Below are 12,200 nucleotides of genomic sequence, written 5' to 3'. Positions count from 1 at the left end.
GGAAATACAGTTACTGGCCAATCCTGTCCCTCTTCACCGCTCATGTTCTGGCTGCGCAGCATAGTTTGCGGCATTGCAAAAGTGCAATATACTGTTGTGTTCTACATGGTGAGCAACAGTGCCAGTCATGCAACAACAGCTTGTCTGGCTCCCCTGGCATCAGTAGTTTGGCATGGGGGTGGTTGGAGCAGGGAACTAATGGGGCAGAGGGGGCCCCACTGGACCTGGGATCAGTGCCATTGGGTAGGGCAGGGGACAGTTACTGGTGGCAAACATGCCACCAATATCCTATATCCACCTGGTCTTGCAAAACCCCCTTTGGTCCATTCAGACGTGTGTTAGCCAAAGAGCTAGAGCAGTTCCGAGTAGACCCATAAGGTATTGGGGCTTACCTAGATATAAGAAAACAAAGGTTCCCTAACTTAGGAGGCCTCCTGATCTTCCCCTGCCATATGATGCAGTGTGTGCCTCCAAGGTTCAGTTGCATGGTGCACGAGGTAGAATTGGGACATTTGAAGTGGTCCAATTTATTAATCAGTTTATAGGATTTCTATGCAGATCCAGCACTTGCAGCCAGAACAGAATTCCTTCAGTGAGTCTTAACATGGCCTAGCTTATACTATCATCCAGTTAAGATGCTGGACACGGTGGGTGCAATCCAAAGCGCCCTTTCAGCCGGCGCAAGTCCCTTGCATCAGCTGAAGATGCATGGGTTATATCAGCTGAAGATATGGGTTATGTCAGAATGCCAGATGCAGGGGAGGGCACCAGGATGAGGTCTCTTGTTATCTGGTGTGCTCCCTGGGGCATTTGGTGGGCCGCTGTGAGATACAGGAAGCTGGACTAGATGGGCCTATGGCCTGATCCAGTGGGGCTGTTCTTATGAAGAGTGTTGTGAAAGAGCCGTAAAGCACTTTTGCACCGCTCTTGGTGTAGATAGGCCGGCACACAGATGCGTGCTGGTCTCCCTGTGCCAATGCGAGCCCCACGGCCCCAGTAAATATGCATTGGCCAAGCTCAGCTGGCTCAGGGGTCTAGGGGGGCATGGGAAGAGTGGGGAGGAGGTGGGAGGGAGATGTTTCAAGGCAGGGGAGGGCGGGCATTCCTGGGGTGGGAAGCAGGAGGCAGGGCCAAAATTTGGCGCTTGTGCTGGATCCTAACCCAGTTCCCAAGCAGCCCGGGGCAGTTCCCTTGTGGCCCGGCGGCCAGGATTTTCCAGCAGCCCAGTTCCCTAGTGGCCCTCCAGCCTGCCTGTTCCAGTGCAAGTTAGGATTGCGTGGACAAGCCTGCAGACTTGTCCATAAAAATACAGAATTGCCACACAGTTATATATAGTGATTGGAATTCCGTGGACTGTAGAACTGCTTTCAGATGTAAAATTAATGAAAATTTGCTCTTTCTTCCTTCTACACTGAGCTTCATCTGTTAAAGTAAGATGGATGCTGCTGTTTGTTTTCATTCATTTCTGCTATAGTAGCATTAAGCAGCACATAAGTAATTAACAGTGTTTTCTACCACCCTAATGAAAAAGGAGGGTTTTCCTCGGTTCTTATAAATGATGTTAGAAGAGAGGTGAAGAAACATTCTCAAGGACATACTGGGAGCCTGTAGCAGAAGTAGAAATATTATCCAGGGATTCCATTTTTCTGAGCTTCCTTCTTTTCCTTAATACTCTTATCTCTCTAATTAATCCTACTACTCTGTTTCATACGAATTTTCTTGTAATGTGTTTTCTCTTTATCTGTGTCCTTCAACCCATTGTGTGTCCAAAAAATTAAATATCCAGAAATTGAGCTTCAGGGATCAGCAAATAACAACAATTAAAAAAAAAAATCTGTCACTGTGACATTCATTTTTTTGTTTTTGCTATTTTTTCAGATTAATATTTTGCAAGATGGAAGAAATTATCTATGTTCAATTTCCTTTTAATTTATTCTCATATTGATAACGAGTGTTCCTCCTTAATAATGTTTCAGATGGGGAGGGAAGGCCTGGCAATAAAACCCCTGATTTATAGTGATATCTATTTTCTCATTTCTCAGAGGCTAACCAACAGCTGGTAATAGCTGAGAAAAATATGCTCTCCCCACTGTTTTTATCACAATACTCCAGTAACTTTCTCAATGTGAGGACTATCTTGACTTGACTAAGCACAGACTCCCGACATCTGAAACTCAAGATCTGAAATTGTTCATTAAGTTCTTCATTTCATGTCCTTGTCCCAGAGTTTTCTGGGACAACTTGCAACTCACCAAGCCAAATACAGCCTTCCTGGGGCTCGACAAACCTGCTTTTTGCTGCTTGCCTGGGACTGCAAAAACAGCCTGGTGAGCTGCATTCTGCTTGATGGTTCCAGGTTGTACAGGCTTAGAGTAAGCCATCCAGGCTTTGTTCTGGATCATTAATTCTGTCTGGACCATTCTGTTGCAGTGAAGCTGTTCATGGAGGTTTTAAACCAAAAACATGGCCTGTAAAATATAACCGAAGAAATTGTTCAGTCAATGTGACCAAGTTGGGAAGGTTAATATAGGGCAGCTTGATCTGAATTGTTAAATGAGCAACTCAGAGCCCGCAAAATAGCCTGAAGATGTTGAGTGGGGCACAAATTGCAATCACTTTGCAATAAAGCAGTTTGTCCCTTTCAGATGGGCCACTGCATACCTTGTTCTAATACTCATTGTAGGCAAAATACAGTCAAAAATATTGTGTTCAGAAGTTTTGGGAGATAACTGATATTTGAACATGGATTCCAGGAAATCTTCCCTGATTGCATCAGGAAGGGTTAAAATTACATGAACATCCAAAGTTTGCAATGTGGACATACATGTGATCAAAATCATTGATTTGTCCTATCAACTATCAATAATATTATTCTCCTATTCTTTTGTTGCTATTTTTTTTTTCTGCCACAGGAGGTGTTAAGAGCATTTCAGAAAAAATGTAATTCAGAATCTCAAAATAAGAGATCTCAAAGAAGCCAGGCTGCTGGTATTAGCCTTGACAAAAAAGGACAGCATGTGGGGAACACGCAGACTTGTTTAGAGGCAGATGCTTCCCTCCATTTTTTTTAACAGCATGAATTAATTATAGCCGGCACTGGTGGTGGAAAAGCTTGTTGCCATAAGAAGTCCTGAGCCCAGTCCTTAGCTCTCAAGCACCAGTGATATGAATGTAAAGCACATTTGTGCCTTCTGGGGAGCGGAGACACTGGGCCAGTTGGTACTGGACAGTGCCAGGAGGATGCCCATGGTGAACCACTGGGGATAACTAGCACTGCCAGGTGGCAGTGCGGGTTTTCAAGGTGGGGAGAGATGTTATATGGCGGGGGGAGGGCAGAGGAGGGTGAAACAGGGGAGGGACCAGCCCAGGAGGGGGGGGGTGGGACCAGTGAAGGCCTCCTCTGCTTGATCCTATCTCCAGCAATGAACTGCAAAGCCTGACATGGGGCTTCTCAAGTCTGTGCCGGCAAAATAGCTGGTGCAGTCTCAAGTAGGCCAATTGTAGGGTAAGGGGCTTTCCCTAAGGCAAGGGGACGAATGTCCCTTTCCCCCAAGAAAAAAATGGTTGGCAACCTTCAGTCTCGAAAGACTATGCTATAAGCCTACAGCACCCAGTATTCCCAGGCGGTCTCCCATCCAAGTACTAACCAGGCTTGACCCTGCTTAGCTTCCGAGATCAGACGAGATCAGGCATGTGCAGGGTAACAGTTGCTGCCAAGAAGTCCTCTGGCAGCCTTCCTGGCCCTTCCTCCCTGATACAGCAGTAGCCATTTTTGTGCAGCTGTAACTGGCGGATCCAGGGAGGATAGGATTGGGCTGTTAAGAGTCCAATCCTATTGTGAGAAGGCCCCCTAGAATTTAGAGTGTTTGAATCTATTCAGAGCCCCGTTTGGGCCTTGTACTGAGCACAAGCAGGGTGCTTGGCCAAAAGTAGGCCCTATACTTGGCTGCTTGGGTCAGCAAGTTTATTTTAGAAAATGCCCCTTGTGTCTGTGTAAAAGAGGAAAGGGTGTTGCTGACTAAGCTTGACCTCAGAAGTTGTTTTGCAGAGCTAAAATCTCAATAACAGGAAACTGCTAGCTTCACCGCAACTGGGCAGGAGGTTGGAGGAGAACTGGGATGTGGGGTCCCTGCCCCCGAGGGGCCTGGAACAGGCTTGTTCCACCCTCAGGGAGGCCTCAGATTGGCTAGAGGGGCAGGGGGTTCCAGCACCCTTTACTTCCTCCCTAGCAGAGCTGCCAAACCTGGCCTAGGAGCAGGAGCTGTTCACCTCACAGCTCCCTGCTTCGCACTGACTGCCTCTCATCCCTGGCTTCCCTGTTTTATGGAAGCCCCCCCTTTGGCTCCTCCCCTTCTTCCAGGTGGGGCAGAAAAGGCCTTTCCTGTTCCTGGCTTGTTTCCTGCAGTGTTCCTTGTTTGCCCTGCCAGCCCCCTCTGGCTGGTTGGGGTGAGCCAACCTTCTTTGCCCCCTTCAAGGGCAGGGAAGCCTCCCCACCCTGGGCATGGGGGGCCTGCTCCAGGGTAAGTCAGGGGTCAGGGCACCTGGGAGGGGCCCGACAAGGGACTTTTTGCAAGCTTGCTATTAGCCAATGCAGGGAGGGGAAGATGGGACTTTTGCAGCTTAGAAAGGTTTCACATATTTTAAAATGCCATATAAGGTAGAGCATGCAGCGCAGAAAATAGAGTAGTGGGAGATGTGGGCAGGGGCAGAGCTTCACGTGGTATGCTGTTTGCCAATCAAGAATGTAACTAATGCTTTGCAATGAGAAGTTATTTTGTATATCAATCCAAAGCCCTGAGAAATTGGGGTCACAGATTTTGGAAGCTATTCCTCTGTGACTAGCAGCCGGCCGGAAATAAAGAACTTGTTTTCCTTGACCTCCTGGTGTCTACCTGCAACCTTGCCTCGACCTGCAACACTATGGGCTCTGAGCACTGGTGCCAGGTGTTGTAAACATGCTGTAAAGCACATTTACAGCACCCAGTTGGTAAGAAGCAATGGCACTGACCCAGCACTAGTCAGTGCTGAGTCCAGCGCTGGATGGACATTACCCAGAGCAATGGAAGAGCTCGGGGGGGGGGGTTTAGGTCTTTTGCGGCAGGTGTTCTGGGGAAGGGAAAGGTGGGAGGAGGAACTGGGGCAGGAGGAGGGTGGTAGAGCCCTGCTCTGCCATATCCTATCCTTCATGTCAGGCTGAAAAGCCCAACATGGAGGTTCTCAAGTCTGCACCAGCAAAATAGGTGGCACAGACTTTAGAAGCCCGGTAAAGGGGCCTAGAGTTTTCCCCAGGAGAAGGTTATGAAAGTCCTGTTCCCCCAAGGAAAATTCTGGCAGCCTCAGCAGTGCTGCTGGACACAGTGTAGTCATTTTGGTGCCGCTGCATCCAGTGGCACTGCCAAGGATAGAATTGGGCTGCCTGTCTCCTCCTGCTTATCTCTGTAATTTGTTCCATTCTTAATGCAGGGAGCTTTACTTATCTTCTCTTGAATGAGTAATCTGCAAAACTGTTAGAATATGGTACATTAACCCTTAAAATAAAAGACCTCTGGTAACTCAAGCAGAAAGTATTAGAAAGAAAAGATTTTGCTGCAAAGGCAGATGTTTATATCAAATATGAAGAGATCTCATTTTTTTATAGATCTCTCTCTCTCTCTCTCTCTCTCTCTCTCTCTCTCTCTCTCTCTCTGCCTCATTGTCAAAGATATTTGAAGTGGCTAATGACATATTTTAGAATATAATAAAACATTACAGGCAAGCATTAAAGAAGATAAAAATTTGGTAGAAAGCACATAACAGAGGAGTGAGGCCAGAAAGACCAAAACCAAAACTTAACAGCCCAATTCCAACAAAATCCCCTTGTGATGCCAGTGTCACTGGCATGGCTTCCATGGCATCTCGTTGGAGATGTATGGCTGAAGATGGGGCGCCATCATTCACTATGGGACAATTTGGACCTGTGGAAGTTCAATTGCTGGTGCAATTCTGTGTTACTCCATGAAGCTGGCCTGTGAAAGGCAGCCTGCATGGCCTTACCTGCTCTGGCAAGCCCTGGTATTGTTTGATTCTGGTATCCATGAATCGAATGTTGCATGGAAGGCAGCTTTGGCCTCCCCATCAGCGGGCCTGCAGTGCGTGTCATTGGAGGCTGCTTTGCAATAGCCATAAAGCAGCCTCCACTTGGCACAATGCTAATTATGCTGGTGGGAGAGGGGTTGAGTTTAGTCCATAAATATAATCTCAAAAATTCTGAGTGAATAAGTATATCTCTGTGTTCCTCCTTATGCACTTAAATAATTTCTTAAAGAATAGCCACTTAAGCTTAGTCTGCAACACTGTGGAAAGAATCTCTTCTGCCTGGAATGCTGCCTGAGCATATGGGAGTTAAGGACTATTAGGGCCTTGGACTTATTTTTGCCTAGAGACAATATCTCCCTAAGAGAAGAGTGCGGTAAGAATAATTTAGACCCTACTTTTAATAGTAACACATTGTACAGCAGTAGTATTTTTCTTACAATGGATGTACTTGTCCCGAGGGTAGAGTGTTTTATGTGAAACAAGGTTTATTATGCCCCAAGTTTTATTCACAAGAAGGTGAACCATCTGTTGCTTGCTGTGAGGACTAGAGCTGGTGTAGTACAGTGGCTGAGGGCCCAATCCTATCTAAATTTCTAGTACTGATGCAGCTGTGCCAACAGGGTGTGTGCTGCACCCTGTGGTGGAGGGGTAGTCACGGAGGCCTCCTCAGGATATAGAATGTTTGTTTCCTTACCTCGGGGCTGCTTTGTGGTTGCATCAGCACTGGAAAGTTGGATAGGATTGGGCCCTAAGAGATAATCAGAAAGCCTCTGCTCCAGATTTCGCTACTGGGTGGCGTTAGGCAAGTCATGCTCTTTCAGCCTCAGCTCTCCATTTGTAACATGGGCATAATAATCCTTAGGCTGCAATGCTATATACATAATTACCTAGGAGTAAGTCTGATTTCACTCAGTTGGGCTTACTTCTGAGTAGACATGTACAGGACTGTGCTGTTACTACACAGTTGTTGTAAGCATTCGTCAAGATAATACACGTGAAGTGCTCTTGGACCTCTGAAAGTGCTATAAAAATGCTAAGTGCTATTCATACTCATGAGCCAGGAGGGAACTATGCACATGGATAATTGTGGCTTTCATTCCATGTGCTTTTGGCTTCCCATGTAAATACTGTGGGGCAACTGATGCGTGGGTGAGAGCTAATATTCCAGCAGCATTTTCCATACACAGATTTGAAGCAGCTCTTTCCTCAGGCATCCTGAGTGCTCATTTCTAATTAGAAATGCCTATTCTAATACATTATTCTTGCCCATACGCTTTAAATCAGCGTTAAAGGTAGTTGATGATCCAACTGATGTTAATCCCTCATTTCAATAACTAGTAATATCCCTTCTTTCTTGCTGATAAAAAGTAGCATTTGTGGTTTCGTCAGCCAGCCACAGGATATGTGATAGAACTTGTTTGATCCATTAACGCCTGTTACCCAGCATGGTTCAGAAATGGACCTTTGTTCTTGGGTGTCTGTAATATTATATTGAATAGTGGGTTGAATCCCTTTGTAAGTTCCTTTGCAAAGTCAGACAAAATGACACCTTAAGTTAGATGTCCTACCACTATCGATACTTTGTATCCTGTCCTAAGTCCATTGCATGACCAATTTTAAAATGCTTTACAGCAGTGGTTCTCACACGTTTAGCACCGGGACCCACTTCTTAGAATGAGAATCTATTGGGACTCACTGGAAGTGATGCCATGACCGGAACTGACATCATTTTTAGCAATCCTAGGCTGCAATCCTACCAACACTTATCCGAGAGTAAGTCCCATTGACTATCATTGTTAAAAGAATATACATAGTAGCTTGTTAAAAGTACAGGTCTGTAACATTTCCCCAAATACCATCACATATTATGGTAGCATCAAGTCTAATATATTAAAAATAAAATATTGAAATGAATGTGGACTCACCTGAAATTGCCTCATGACCCACCTAGTCGGTCCTGAGAAACACTGCCTTACAGGAAAATGAATCCATTCCATAAGCCCACAACATATTTTACCAACCCAAAATAACGCACTACATTTTCAAATGTCTTCAAATTTTTCAAGCAATATTAATGATGTTTTCTTGGCAGGGGTAAATGCATAGCCACCACCCAAAGCAATGTCATGAGGGGTCAGATGTCAGTTTCTTCTGTATTCCATGATGTCTAGGAACAGTGGAAATACTCGCTCTGACTCAGATCCTTCAATACCTTGTCTTTTTTTTTCAGTAGCTTAACCTCAAATTTTCAAAGGCAAACCTTTCTGATACAAATTGGTGTTTTCAGGCAACTCAAAAGCTTCCTGAATGATAACTTTTCTCATTGTAGTTTTCAACTTGCTGTGAAGGTTTCATCCTTCTCCGAGTGATCCTTGGTAGTTAGGGATCAAATACAATGACATACCACCATCATTAAGCCACTCAGTCTGGACTGCATGTTGACAGCATTGGAAGCAAATGAATCCCTCAATGTACTGTCTTTATTCTTAATGGGTATGAGGAGAAGATGCAAGCCATCATGATCGCCAAGGCTTGCCCCATGAATATTTTACCCTTAGCGTCTCCAAAATTGCCAAAAGGGTTTCCCAAATTCACTAAAAAGGCGTATTCACTGTGGGTGAAAAATTTCACACAAGCTCCCCCATATCTGCTAAGTTCTACTTTTAATTTGTTCTCTGCTTCTTTTGTTTCATAACAAATCACTAGATCTTTCAGGTGCGCAATTGACAAGGATCCGTACCCTCCTCCCAAAACAGACAGGGAAGATGGTTGATTTGTTTTGTTCTCCTTATGAGACAGAAGCAAGACTGATGGAATTGGTTCAAAAGAATTCATTGTTAAAGCTCATTAGAACACATTTAACGTTTAGAAGAGAAACTGTATCCACCATTCAGATTAGATGTTACATAGCAGTTAATCAAGACTAATCAGACTGGAATTTGGTATCACTGAATATTGCTGCTCCAAATTCATAAGCACAATTCCATTTATTGTTTTCTTTTGATGGGTTTTCTCATCCACCGTTCCATTGCAGATAATATTTTTAAGTGACAAAAACAGTATCTTAAACTAATCCTTGCAGAAGACACTCATCTCTGAGGGACTTTTTTTTGTAACGTCCACTTGTTGTAGGAGACTTTTTAAAATACAATTGATTCATACTGCAATTTTCCACAATATTACCCACAGATAGTATGTGAGAGGTAAGTTGCTGGATGAGGTTTTTTTTTCCTCCTTAGAAAACTGGCAATTTTAAGATTTGTATTTCATGTTTTTCTTATGATTAGGCAGAGATTCTGCAAGCAAAATCTATTCATTGAGATTGCTCTCTCTAGTTACTTTAGAGTAGAAACATTGTGATTTTTAGCCATAATATATCTTCTGAAGCTGTTTTGTACTATCTCTCTCTATGATAGCTAAGTGCTACTGCCAAAAAATCGCCATGCATTTCAAAAAAATGCTGAATCAATCAATGATTGTATCCTTACCATTATGTTCAGTAGGAAGTTAACACACTTTAATGTAATATCAGTCTGCAAGAACTTGCAAGAAACCAATCATTGCATCCAGGCAGCCTAAACACCCATATCCAGAGATGCACTACTAGTGAGAACAGGACGGAAAGGGAAGGCAGACCCAGGCCTATGAGGGCTTACCGTTGGGGTGACATCACATCAGAAGCTTCTAGGAATGAGCAATGGAGCTGCAGGAGCAAGGCCAGTGGGCAGAGGCGTCACTAGGGTCTGCATCACCTGACACGAGAGCTCATTGCCTCATCCCCAGTGGTGGGATTCAGCTGGTTCGCGCCTATTCTGTAGAACCGTTTCTTATTGTATGTCTTGGTTCTGTGAACCGTTTGTTAAAGAGCGCCGGCTGCGCTGCTCACAGGGGCTGGAGCGGCCAGCAGCAGCTGCGCACCATGTGGCCTCGTGCAGGCGCCCGATTGCCGGCAGCTGAGCGCCTGGTGCCGGGGAGCGCGCGCCTTGACAGGTCCCTGTGAGAGCCTCGCTGCACCTGCCCATGGCGTAGGCTCCGGAACACCTCTCAAGCCCAGCCCCGCCCCGCCTGCCAGCCTGTAGGGCTGTTGGCGGGCGCCAGCTCTGCAGCGCGCGCGAGCTGTTGCTACGCGGGTTGCCCCTGGCTTGAGCTGGACGGGACACACGCACGCACGCACACACACACACACACACACACACACACACACATAGCGTGGCTGCTCCTGCGCCCACTCCGAAGCGCCACCCTCTCCATTCGCTCTCCAGCCTGCTGCTCCGGCAGCCGCTCACCCTGGGCAGAGGTGGGTCTCTCGGCTCCCCCTGAGCAGGGGCAGCCCCGCGGCATGCTGCGCCCCGGCCCGCTCTGCCCCGCGCCACCCAAGGCTGCTGCCGCGTGCCCCTGCGCCTCCCACACTGCACTCCTCGCAGAGGTGCCTGCAGCCTGCGCGGGGTTCGGCTGGAGGCAGCCACGGCTCCCCCCACCCCAGAGGGACCTCCGCGAGCAGCGCTGGGACCCACTGGGGGGTCCCAGTGCTGGGAGGGAGGGAGGCAGGCAGGCAGAGCGCGCTGGCTGGCTGGCTGGCTGGCTGGCCGGCCGGCCAGCGGAGGTGGGCAAAGGAAGTGGCTCTGGGGACTGGGGGCGCCTGGGGGGGCTGCTGAGGGGGGAAGGGGAGGGCTGGGAGCGGGAGAGGCAAACTTCCCACCAGTGCATCTTCTCAGGCTTCTTCCCAGGGAGAAGTGAGAGCCCCAGCTTAGGCATACTTACTCAGAAGTAAGCCCCCTTATAGTCAGTGGGGCTTACGCCCAGGTAAGTGTAGACAGGATTGCAGCCTGAGATGCACACCATCGGGGTCAGCACGCACACAGCTGCCCAGGGGAGGATGCTATGGGGTGGAAAGCCCCATTGGCTAGAATGGGACTGACTTCTGAGGAGACTGGCATAGGCTGGGGCTGTGAGGCTACCAATCCTGTCCACACTTCCCTGGGATTAAGCCCCATTGAGTAGAATGGGACTGACTTCTGAAACCCTCTGGCAAAGGGGAGCCCTGCCTGCTCCCTCAGGGGACTGCGGCTTCCCCCACTCTGCTCTGCTTTGCGTTGCCCGCCTGGCCGTTTCCTCTCCTAGGAGGAGGAGGAGGGGAAGCCACGGCAGTTGGGAAGGGCGGGCGCCTCACACAGGTAGCTGCCTTCCTCCTCCTCTCTAGGGCAACGCGCTGAGGAGAGGAGCAGAGTCCCTACTTGTTGCTACTTCTTCTGCAGTAGGCAGGTAGCAGCACCCCGCAGGCTCCTCTTGGGCTTCCTCCCCCACCCCTGCTCCTGTCAGCTCTTGGGGTGGGCTCCATTAGCCCCATTTAACCCCCCCCATTGATTTGCAGAAGGGCTGAGCAGTGGGAGTAGTGGGAGGGAGACTGCTTCTTGTGCCTCACTCTAGGTGACTGACCCACACACACACACCACCCAGTCCTGTTACTACTGCAGGCATCTTCCTTCTCCAGCAATAGCTGTGGGGGAGAGTTTTGTTAATGAAATGCAGAAGGGGAATGGCTCCTTTGAGCATCCTTGAATTATACTCAGAGTTGCCTCAGGGTGTTAATTATATTTTTATGTATCTGGTGGTAGGCACAGTATTTTTCCTCATTTTTTTAAAATCTGGGGTGTCCCTTAATCTATGGTTAAAGAGGCATTTGTATTCTGATTTTAACTATATAGACAACATGTGAAGCAAACTCAGATTAACCATGTGAGTAGCGTCATGCCTCTTTACAGCATAATAACTTATACAGATGAAGTTGGTTTCATCTCACGGAGTCCTCAGGAGTTGGGCTCATGCTAACTGGAGGAGAATGTTTTGAGTAGTTACATCATTTCTGCCCAATGTTGCATATTTGCAGCAGGGAACAAATGTGTACACCTGTAGGCTGGGCAAAAATGAGTTAATTAATATTGTATCTGCAGTGAAATGTATGAGGGTGAAACTATCATATTTACACTCGTACATTTGTCAACCAGTGGTACGGGTACCACCAGTGGTATTTGAGTGGTACTTTCTGGTGGTACTTGTGGGACCTCCTGATATCGACTGCCTGGCAGCGAGACCAGTGACTAGGACACTGTTTCTCAACCAATTGT

The 12,200-nt window shown here is 47.2% G+C and overlaps 1 pseudogene; it reads right to left on the bottom strand.

Annotated features, from left to right (window-relative positions):
* Window positions 1-3,598: 3,598 nt before the first annotated feature.
* On the bottom strand, window positions 3,599-3,715 carry LOC136638200 (5S ribosomal RNA; annotated as a pseudogene).
* Window positions 3,716-12,200: the final 8,485 nt, after the last annotated feature.

This window comes from Tiliqua scincoides, chromosome 1 (genome assembly GCF_035046505.1).
Source record: "Tiliqua scincoides isolate rTilSci1 chromosome 1, rTilSci1.hap2, whole genome shotgun sequence".
Taxonomy (NCBI): Eukaryota; Metazoa; Chordata; class Lepidosauria; order Squamata; family Scincidae; genus Tiliqua; species Tiliqua scincoides.
The sequence above is the reverse complement of the archived record's forward strand: the minus strand, read 5'-3'. Positions and strand labels throughout refer to the sequence as shown.